This window comes from Triticum dicoccoides, chromosome 4B (genome assembly GCF_002162155.2).
Source record: "Triticum dicoccoides isolate Atlit2015 ecotype Zavitan chromosome 4B, WEW_v2.0, whole genome shotgun sequence".
Taxonomy (NCBI): domain Eukaryota; kingdom Viridiplantae; phylum Streptophyta; class Magnoliopsida; order Poales; family Poaceae; genus Triticum; species Triticum dicoccoides.
In genome coordinates this window covers 681,760,344-681,772,340 of record NC_041387.1, presented here as the reverse complement: position 1 = coordinate 681,772,340, position 11,997 = coordinate 681,760,344, and the positions used below count along the sequence as shown (strand labels likewise).

At 47.7% G+C, this 11,997-nt stretch overlaps 1 pseudogene; it reads left to right on the top strand.

Annotated features, from left to right (window-relative positions):
• The first annotated feature begins 11,743 nt into the window (after positions 1-11,743).
• Positions 11,744-11,833, top strand: LOC119296524 (annotated as a pseudogene).
• The last annotated feature ends 164 nt before the right edge of the window (positions 11,834-11,997 follow it).

Here is an 11,997-nt window from a genome sequence, read left to right as displayed (position 1 = left end):
ATTACCCGTCCCAGTATGTAGGGGCATCGCATCCACCATTCAAATGCTTTATGATCTGTGCCTAACTGGTGCCCATCCACATGTATGACCCGGTACGATGGAAGCCCATCTCTCGTATTCTCTGCTAATCAATCGTGATGCCGCGAACCAATCTGTGGTTGAGATGGTTAGGTGGACAGTGGTATCCCTAACCCACCAGGGTTCAAATCCTGGTGCTCGCATTATTCCTGAATTTATTTCAGGATTTCCGGCGATGCGCTTTCAGTGGGAGGAGACGTTCCCGTCGACGACGAGGTGCCTACGGTGACTTCGTAAATCTCAAGATGATATGCCGGCTCAGTCTCTCGGAGGTGCTCATAGGGGTGGGGTGTGCGTGTGTGCATTCATAGGGATGAGTGTATGCGCGTGTATATGAGCGCTTGTGTCTGTACTGATGCTCAAAAAAAATCGTGATGCCGGGAAGGAGGGCTTGACTGCTACCTTGAGTGTAGGGTTGTGTCTGTACTGATGCTCAAAAAAAAATCGTGATGCCGGGAAGGGGGGCTTGACTGCTACCTTGAGTATAGGGTCAACGGTGGTAGCTGCGTAGCAGCTTCTCTCCCCAGCCCGGCCCGTGCATATATACAGCTAAGCTGATGGATCCTCGACGTTGGTGAAGATGGCGAAGAAGGTTAACGGTGAGTGGGCGGTGGAGACAGAGATGATGAAATGTGCACCCTCGACGTCGGCCGGAAAGGCGGCGCAGCAGTCCATCTACCGGGTGCCGGAGTGGGCGAAGAACACCAACAACACGAAGGCCTACCAGCCGCAGGTGATGGCGCTGGGGCCATTCCACCACGGCGCCCCCAACCTGGTGCCCATGGAGGAGCACAAGGTCCGGGCGGTGGTCCGCCGCCTTACAAAGAGCCGGAAAACGGCGCAAGCTTACAAGGACGCCATTAACGGGGTGGCCGAGCGACTGCTGGCGGCATACGGCAAGGATCCACGTAAGGAGTGGCCCGCGGCAAATAATAGGAAAAGCTTCGTGGAGATGATGGTCAGGGACGGCTGCTTCCTGCTAGAGCTCATCAGTTTGGGTTTGACACCGCCGCCCGACGACGACGGCGGCGACCTATTCTTCAACGCCCACAACTACATGTACATGCGGGGGGCTATCATCTCCGACGTGCTCGCCATGGAGAACCAGCTGCCTATGCTCCTTCTCCAGACGCTTCTTCGTGTTGACTATGGCACAACTCCGGTACGTACTAGCTTATATCCTCTTTTTCTTTTACTTTTTCATCGTTCATTCCTTAAGCTTTCACGTGGGTTAATCTTGTATTTTTTCCATTGATGGCTGCAGAACGCCCACACAGATGGGGATGTAGGCGTAGAGGACCAAACAGATGAAAAAATCAATCTCCGGATGCTTCGTTTTCTAGGCCGGCAGTGGCGCCCCGAATGGGTCCGCCCGCTTGGGCTCCACCCCCTCCACCTTTATCATTCAAGTCTCACCTATGGAGGCCCTGGGGAGCCTGAGGGACAGGGTTCTATGGAGGAGATCATGCCCTCCGCGGTGGAGATACACGAGGCGGGAGTCCATTTCCACAAGAGCGAAACGGACAGCCTTCTGGATGTCCATTTCAAGCACGGCGGCATGCTCTCCATGCCGGCGCTCATGGTGGATGACACCTTTGAGGGCATTTTCCTCAACCTTCTGGCATTTGAGCATCTACATGCCCCCGGCGGCAACACCGTCACGGCCTACGTCTTCTTTATGGACAACATCATCGACACGGCCGAGGATGTAAGCCTACTCAAAGCCAAGGGAATCTTCAACAACTATTTGGGCAGTGACGACGCGCTGGCCAAGCTCATCAATGATACTCTATCCAAGGGGGTAGTGATGAGCCCCTGCAGTGTCATCAACAAAGTACAACATGAGGTGAAGAAGCACTGCAAGAAGCCATGGAACAAGTGGCGGGCCAACTTTATGCACACCTACTTGAGGAACCCCTGGGTGTTCATCTCACTCGTCGCTGCCTCCATTCTGCTCTTGGCCACTGTCCTGCAGACTGGCTACACCATCGCGGCCTTCTACCAGGCATCAGCTACTCGGTCACCAGACATCAACTAGTCGGTCACCAGCCAACTTGTTATTACACTGTTTCGGGTATATTCTTGTACGGTCTCTCGCTCGTTTTTTTTGCCCCATAGAGCTCTTGTGACGCCCAGAGTCACTCTCAGTGGGTTTTTCCTAGCACTAACGTATGGAGGTTTTCGTTTGCTTTTATATGTTTCTCTCAATTATGTATTCAAGGAAAATGAGGATGTGTTGTAATACTTATTTGGTATTCCGTGTGTGTATATGTGTTGGAAATATGCCCTAGAGGCAATAATAAAAGCATTATTATTATATTTCTTTGTTCATGATAATTGTCTTTATTCATGCTATAATTGTGTTATCCGGAAATCGTAATACATGTGTGAATAACAGACACCAACATGTCCCTAGTAAGCCTCTAGTTGACTAGCTCGTTGATCAATAGATAGTCATGGTTTCCTGGCTATGGACATTGGATGTCATTGATAACGGGATCACATCATTAGGATAATGATGTGATGGACAAGACCCGATCCTAAACATAGCACAAGATCGTATAGTTCGTTTGCTAGAGTTTTTGCAATGTCAAAGTATCTCTTCCTTCGACCATGAGATCGTATAACTCCTGGATGCCGTAGGAGTGCTTTGGGTGTATCAAACGTCACAACGTAACTGGGTGACTATAAAGGTGCACTACAGGTATCTCCGAAAGTATCTATTGTTTTATATGGATCGAGACTGGGATTTGTCACTCCGTATGACGGAGAGATATCACTGGGCCCACTCAGTAATGCATCATCATAATGAGCTCAAAGTGACCAAGTGTTTGGTCACGGGATCATGCATTACGGTACGAGTAAAGTGACTTGCCGGTAACAAGATTGAACGAGGTATTGGGATACCGACGATCGAATCTCGGGCAAGTAACATATCGATTGACAAAGGGAATTGCATACGGGGTTGATTGAATCCTTGACATCGTGGTTCATCCGATGAGATCATCGTGGAGCGTGTGGGAGCCAACATGGGTATCCAGATCCCGCTGTTGGTTATTGACCGGAGAGCGATCTCGGTCATGTCTACATGTCTCCCGAACCCGTAGGGTCTACACACTTAAGGTTCAGTTACGCTAGGGTTGTAGGGATATGTATATGCAGTAACCCGAATGTTGTTCGGAGTCCCGGATGAGATCCCGGACGTCACGAGGAGTTCCGGAATGGTCCGGAGGTAAAGATTTATATATGGGAAGTCCTGTTTCGGGCATCGGGACAAGTTTCGGGGTTATCGGTATTGTACCGGGACCACCGGAGGGGTCCCGGGGGCCCACCGGGTGGGGCCACCCATCCCCGGGGGCCACATGGGCTGTAGGGGGTGCGCCTTGGCCTGCTTGGGCCAAGGGCACCAGCCCCACTATGCCCATGCGCCTAGGGTTTCCAAGGGGGAGGAGTCCTACTAGTGGAAGGCACCTCCTAGGTGCCTTGGGGGGGAGGGAAACCCCCCTTGGCCGCCGCACCCCCTAGGAGATTGGATCTCCTAGGGCCGGCCACCCCCCTTGGCACCCCTATATATAGTGGGGGAGAGGAGGGACTTCATACCTTGAGTCCTTGGCCTTTGGTTGCCTCCTTCTCCCTCCCCAACACCTCCTCCACCTCCTTATAGCTTAGCGAAGCTCTGCCGGAGTACTGCAGCTCCATCAACACCACGCCGTCGTGCTGCTGCTGGTGCCATCTCCCTCAACCTCTCCTCCCTCCCTTGCTGGATCAAGAAGGAGGAGACGTGGCTGTTTCCGTACGTGTGTTGAACGCGGAGGTGCCGTCCGTTCGGTGCTAGGATCTCCGGTGATTCGAATCACGTCGTGTTCGACTACATCATCCCCGTTCTTTGAACGCTTCCGCTCGCGATCTACAAGGTATGTAGATGCATCTATTCACTCGTTGCTAGATGAACTCCTAGATGATCTTGGTGAAACGAGTAGGAAAATTTTTGTTTTCTGCAACGTTCCCCAACAGTGGCATCATGAGCTAGGTCTATGCGTAGTTCTTCTTGCACGAGTAGAACACAATTGGTTGTGGGCGTAGATTTGTCAACTTTCTTGCCGCTACTAGTCTTATCTTGCTTCAGCGGTATTGTGGGATGAAGCGGCCCGGACCAACCTTACACGTACGCTTACGTGAGACCGGTTCCACCGACTAACATGCACAAGTTGCATAAGGTGGCTGGCGGGTGTCTGTCTCTCCTACTTTAGTTGAAGCGGATTCGATGAAAAGGGTCCTTATGAAGGGTAAATAGAAGTTGACAAATCACGTTGTGGTTTCATGTAGGTAAGAAAACGTTCTTGCTAGAACCCTACTTCAGCCACGTAAAACTTGCAAACAACAATTAGAGGACGTCTAACTTGTTTTTGCAGCAAGTGCTTTGTGATATGATATGGCCAAAGTTGTGATGAATGATGAATGATCTATATGTCATGTATGAGATGTTCATGCTATTGTAATAGGAATCACGACTTGCATGTCGATGAGTATGACAACCGGCAGGAGCCATAGGAGTTGTCTTTATTTTTTGTATGACCTGCGTGTCATTAAAGAACACCATGTAAACTACTTTACTTTATTACTAAACGCGTTAGTCATAGAAGTAGAAGTAGTCGTTGGCGTGACAACTTCATGAAGACACGATGATGGAGATCATGATGATGGAGATCATGGTGTCATGCCGGTGACAAGATGATCATGGAGCCCCGAAGATGAAGATCGAAGGAGCTATATGATATTGGCCATATCATGTCACTACTTTATATAATTGCATGTGATGTTTATTATGTTTTATGCATCTTGTTTACTTAGAACGACGGTAGTAAATAAGATGATCCCTTACAAAATTTCAAGAAGTGTTCTCCCCTAACTGTGCACCGTTGCTACAGTTCGTCGTTTCGAAGCACCACGTGATGATCGGGTGTGATAGATTCTTACGTTCACATACAACGGGTGTGAGACAGTTTTACACAGCGAAAACACTTAGGGTTAACTTGACGAGCCTAGCATGTACAGACATGGCCTCGGAACACGGAGACCGAAAGGTCGAACACGAGTCGTATGGAAGATACGATCTACATGAGAATGTTCACCGACGATGACTAGTCCGTCTCACGTGATGATCGGACACGGCCTAGTCGACTCGGATCGTGTAACACTTAGATGACCAAAGGGATGTCAAATCTGAGTGGGAGTTCATTATAATTTGATTACATGAACTTAATTATCATGAACTTAGTCTAAATTTTACAATATGTCTTGTAGATCAAATGGCCAACGTAGTCCTCAACTTCAACGCGTTCCTAGAGAAAACCAAGCTGAAAGACGATGGCAGCAACTATACGGACTGGGTCCGGAACCTGAGGATCATCCTCATAGCTGCCAAGAAAGATTATGTCCTACAAGCACCGCTTGGTGACGCACCCGTTCTCCCTGCAGAACAAGATGTTATGAACGCTTGGCAGGCACGTTTCGATGACTACTCCCTGGTTCAGTGCGGCATGCTTTACAGCCTAGAGTCGGGACTCCAAAAGCGTTTTGAGAGACATGGAGCATATGAGATGTTCGAAGAGCTGAAAATGGTTTTCCAAGCTCATGCCCGGGTCGAGAGATATGAAGTCTCCGACAAATTCTTCAGCTGTAAGATGGAGGAAAACAGTTCTGTCAGTGAGCACATACTCACTATGTCTGGGTTACATAACCGCTTGACTCAGCTGGGAGTTAATCTCCCGGATTATGCAGTCATTGACAGAATCCTCCAGTCGCTTCCACCGAGCTACAAGAGCTTTGTGATGAACTTCAATATGCAGGGGATGGAAAAGACCATTCCTGAAGTATTTGCTATGCTGAAATCAGCAGAGGTAGAAGTCAGAAAGGAACATCAAGTGTTGATGGTCAATAAAACCACTAAGTTCAAGAAGGGCAAGGGTAAAAAGAACTTCAAGAAGGACGGCAAGGTAATTGCCGCGCCCAGCAAGCAAGCTACCGGGAAGAAGCCAAAGAATGGACCCAAGCCCGAGACTGAGTGTTTTTATTGCAAGGAAAGTGGTCACTGGAAGCGGAACTGCCCTAAGTACTTAGCGGACAAGAAGGCCGGCAAAACCAAAGGTATATTTGATATACATGTAATTGATGTGTACCTTACCAGTAATCGTAGTAACTCCTGGGTATTTGATACCGGTGCCGTTGCTCATATTTGTAACACACAACAGGAGCTGCGGAATAAACGGAGACTGGCGAAGGACGAGGTGACGATGCGCGTCGGGAATGGTTCCAAGGTCGATGTGATCGCCGTCGGCACGCTACCTCTACATTTACCTACGGGATTAGTTTTGAACCTCAATAATTGTTATTTTGTGCCAAGTTTGAGCATGAACATTGTATCAGGATCTCGTTTAATTCGAGATGGCTACTCATTTAAATCCGAGAATAATGGTTGTTCTATTTATATGAGAGATATGTTTTATGGTCATGCTCCGATGGTGAATGGTTTATTCTTTATGAATCTCGAGCGTAATGCTACACATATACATAGTGTAAGTACCAAAAGATGTAAGATTGATAGTGATAGTCCCACATACTTGTGGCACTGCCGCCTCGGTCACATAGGTGTCAAACGCATGAAGAAGCTCCATGCTGATGGACTTTTAGAGTCTCTTGATTACGAATCATTTGACACGTGCGAACCATGCCTCATGGGAAAAATGACCAAGACTCCATTCTCAGGAACAATGGAGAGAGCAACCAACTTATTGGAAATCATACATACTGATGTGTGCGGTCCAATGAGTGTTGAGGCTCGCGGTGGCTATCGTTATGTTCTCACCCTCACTGATGACTTGAGTAGATATGGGTATGTCTACTTAATGAAACACAAGTCTGAGACCTTTGAAAAGTTCAAGGAATTTCAGAGTGAAGTTGAGAATCAACGTGACAGGAAAATCAAGTTTCTACGATCAGATCGTGGAGGAGAATACTTGAGTCACGAGTTTGGTACACACTTAAGAAAATGTGGAATAGTTTCACAACTCACGCCGCCTGGAACACCTCAGCGTAATGGTGTGTCCGAACGTCGTAATCGCACTCTATTAGATATGGTACGATCTATGATGTCTCTTGCCGATTTACCACTATCTTTTTGGGGCTATGCTTTAGAGACTGCCGCATTCACTTTAAATAGGGCCCCGTCGAAATCCGTTGAGACGACACCGTATGAATTATGGTTTGGGAAGAAACCTAAGCTGTCATTTCTAAAAGTTTGGGGATGCGATGCTTATGTCAGGAAACTTCAACCTGAAAAACTCGAACCCAAATCGGAAAAATGCGTCTTCATAGGATACCCTAAAGAAACTGTTGGGTATATCTTCTACCTCAGATCCGAAGGCAAGATCTTTGTTGCCAAGAATGGGTCCTTTCTGGAGAAAGAGTTTCTCTCGAAAGAAGTAAGTGGGAGGAAAGTAGAGCTTGATGAAGTATTACCTCTTGAACCGGAAAATGGCGCAACTCAAGAAAATGTTCCTGAGGTGCCTGCACCGACTAGAGAGGAAGTTAATGATAATCAAGATACTTCTGATCAAACTCCTACTGAAATTCGAAGGTCCACGAGGACACGTTCCGCACCAGAGTGGTACGGCAACCCTGTCTTGGAAATCATGTTGTTAGACAACGGTGAACCTTCGAACTATGAAGAAGCGATGGCGGGTCCGGATTCCGACAAATGGCTAGAAGCCATGAAATCCGAGATAGGATCCATGTATGAAAACGAAGTATGGACTTTGACTGACTTGCCCGTAGAACGGCGAGCCATAGAAAATAAATGGATCTTTAAGAAGAAGACAGACGCGGATGGTAATGTGACCATCTATAAAGCTCGGCTTGTCGCTAAGGGTTATCGACAAGTTCAAGGGGTTGACTACGATGAGACTTTCTCACCGGTAGCGAAGCTGAAGTCCGTCCGAATCATGTTAGCAATTGCCGCATTTTATGATTATGAAATTTGGCAAATGGACGTCAAAACGGCATTCCTTAATGGTTTCCTTAAGGAAGAATTGTATATGATGCAGCCGGAAGGTTTTGTCGATCCTAAAAATGCTGACAAGGTGTGCAAGCTCCAACGCTCGATTTATGGGTTGGTGCAAGCATCTCGGAGTTGGAACATTCGTTTTGATGAGATGATCAAAGCGTTTGGGTTTACACAGACTTATGGAGAAGCCTGTGTTTACAAGAAAGTGAGTGGGAGCTCTATAGCATTTCTCATACTATATGTAGATGACATACTTTTGATGGGAAATGATATAGAACTTTTGGACAGCATTAAGGCCTACTTGAATAAGAGTTTTTCAATGAAGGACCTTGGAGAAGCTGCTTATATATTAGGCATCAAGATCTATAGGGATAGATCAAGACGCCTCATAGGTCTTTCACAAAGCACATATCTTGATAAGATTTTGAAGAAGTTCAAAATGGATCAGTCCAAGAAAGGGTTCTTGCCTGTTTTGCAAGGTGTGAAATTGAGCTCAGCTCAATGTCCGACCACGGCAGCAGAGATAGAAGAGATGAGTGTCATCCCCTATGCCTCAGCCATAGGTTCTATTATGTATGCCATGCTGTGTACCAGACCTGATGTAAACCTTGCCGTAAGTTTGGTAGGAAGGTACCAAAGTAATCCCGGCAAGGAACACTGGACAGCGGTCAAGAATATCCTGAAGTACCTGAAAAGGACTAAGGAAATGTTTCTCGTTTATGGAGGTGACGAAGAGCTCGTCGTAAAAGGTTACGTGGACGCTAGCTTCGACACAGATCTGGATGACTCTAAGTCACAAACCGGATACGTGTATATTTTGAATGGTGGGGCAGTAAGCTGGTGCAGTTGCAAGCAGAGCGTCGTGGCGGGATCTACATGTGAAGCGGAGTACATGGCAGCCTCGGAGGCAGCACATGAAGCAATATGGGTGAAGGAGTTCATCACCGACCTAGGAGTCATACCCAATGCGTCGGGGCCGATCAAGCTCTTCTGTGACAACACTGGAGCTATTGCACTTGCCAAGGAGCCCAGGTTTCACAAGAAGACAAGGCACATCAAGCGTCGCTTCAACTCCATCCGTGAAAATGTTCAAGATGGAGACATAGAGATTTGTAAAGTACATACGGACCTGAATGTAGCAGATCCGTTGACTAAACCTCTCCCAAGAGCAAAACATGATCAACACCAGAATTCCATGGCTGTTCGATTCATCACAATGTAACTAGATTATTGACTCTAGTGCAAGTGGGAGACTATTGGAAATATGCCCTAGAGGCAATAATAAAAGCATTATTATTATATTTCTTTGTTCATGATGATTGTCTTTATTCATGCTATAATTGTGTTATCCGGAAATCGTAATACATGTGTGAATAACAGACACCAACATGTCCCTAGTAAGCCTCTAGTTGACTAGCTCGTTGATCAATAGATAGTCATGGTTTCCTGGCTATGGACATTGGATGTCATTGATAACGGGATCACATCATTAGGATAATGATGTGATGGACAAGACCCAATCCTAAACATAGCACAAGATCGTATAGTTCGTTTGCTAGAGTTTTTGCAATGTCAAAGTATCTCTTCCTTCGACCATGAGATCGTATAACTCCTGGATGCCGTAGGAGTGCTTTGGGTGTATCAAACGTCACAACGTAACTGGGTGACTATAAAGGTGCACTACAGGTATCTCCGAAAGTATCTATTGTTTTATATGGATCGAGACTGGGATTTGTCACTCCGTATGACGGAGAGATATCACTGGGCCCACTCAGTAATGCATCATCATAATGAGCTCAAAGTGACCAAGTGTTTGGTCACGGGATCATGCATTACGGTACGAGTAAAGTGACTTGCCGGTAACAAGATTGAACGAGGTATTGGGATACCGACGATCGAATCTCGGGCAAGTAACATATCGATTGACAAAGGGAATTGCATACGGGGTTGATTGAATCCTTGACATCGTGGTTCATCCGATGAGATCATCGTGGAGCGTGTGGGAGCCAACATGGGTATCCAGATCCCGCTGTTGGTTATTGACCGGAGAGCGATCTCGGTCATGTCTACATGTCTCCCGAACCCGTAGGGTCTACACACTTAAGGTTCAGTTACGCTAGGGTTGTAGGGATATGTATATGCAGTAACCCGAATGTTGTTCGGAGTCCCGGATGAGATCCCGGACGTCACGAGGAGTTCCGGAATGGTCCGGAGGTAAAGATTTATATATGGGAAGTCCTGTTTCGGGCATCGGGACAAGTTTCGGGGTTATCGGTATTGTACCGGGACCACCGGAGGGGTCCCGGGGGCCCACCGGGTGGGGCCACCCATCCCCGGGGGCCACATGGGCTGTAGGGGGTGCGCCTTGGCCTGCTTGGGCCAAGGGCACCAGCCCCACTAGGCCCATGCGCCTAGGGTTTCCAAGGGGGAGGAGTCCTACTAGTGGAAGGCACCTCCTAGGTGCCTTGGGGGGGAGGGAAACCCCCCTTGGCCGCCGCACCCCCTAGGAGATTGGATCTCCTAGGGCCGGCCACCCCCCTTGGCACCCCTATATATAGTGGGGGAGAGGAGGGACTTCATACCTTGAGTCCTTGGCCTTTGGTTGCCTCCTTCTCCCTCCCCAACACCTCCTCCACCTCCTTATAGCTTAGCGAAGCTCTGCCGGAGTACTGCAGCTCCATCAACACCACGCCGTCGTGCTGCTGCTGGTGCCATCTCCCTCAACCTCTCCTCCCTCCCTTGCTGGATCAAGAAGGAGGAGACGTGGCTGTTTCCGTACGTGTGTTGAACGCGGAGGTGCCGTCCGTTCGGTGCTAGGATCTCCGGTGATTCGAATCACGTCGTGTTCGACTACATCATCCCCGTTCTTTGAACGCTTCCGCTCGCGATCTACAAGGTATGTAGATGCATCTATTCACTCGTTGCTAGATGAACTCCTAGATGATCTTGGTGAAACGAGTAGGAAAATTTTTGTTTTCTGCAACGTTCCCCAACAATATGTTATATTCAGTTAGGAGTTGTTGTAATCTTGTTCAGGCCATCGTGCAGATTTGATCTATCTCGTGAATAGCTATCGTAGGGACCAAGTAATTGCACAAGCTAAACCCACCCTGTATTTCTCTCTTGCTATATATACATGCACGAGTCCCTGCTCTGATGTAGCAAACTCTCCCACCAAATTTTACATGGTATCAGAGCCCAATCTCTTCCTCGCACATCGTAGACATGTCATCGTCTTTCTCCTCTGCCTCAAATCCTTTTGTCCAGTAAGACACTAAGCATCTCACCCAAGACAACTTCCTTCTCTGCAAAGTTCTGGTTCTCCCGCAGATCAAAGGGGCACACTTCATTGGCTACATCGCTAGAACCATTGTCGCACCTACATGATTTCATGAGGTCCAGAAGGCAGACAAGAGCGCGGGTTACATCACTTCATCGACACCTCTAAAGAAGGCAATCACGGAGATGTTTTCCTCGTAGTCTCTTGCCTAGGCAATCCAACTCCATACCCAGCTCACGCACACGAAGAAAGGGAAGATGACGACATCATCATACTTCAGCAAGATGAATACAATCGTAGATGAGATGGCCATCATAGGGAAAAAAGTTGATGAGGATGATATGATCTTGCAGGTTCTTGCTGGATTGGATAGTGACTTTAACCCTTCTGTTTCTGCAATTTCTGCATTAACTAGCCATGTTTATCAGCTGCCCCCCTCCCTCGGTGACTTTTATGGCCGACTGCTAGCAGCAGGGAGACACCTCGAAGCACAAAATCTAGGTTACACCACTAAGCTCACCAGCAAGGTGTTGGGGAACGTAGTAATTTCAAAAATTTCCTACGTACACGCAAGATC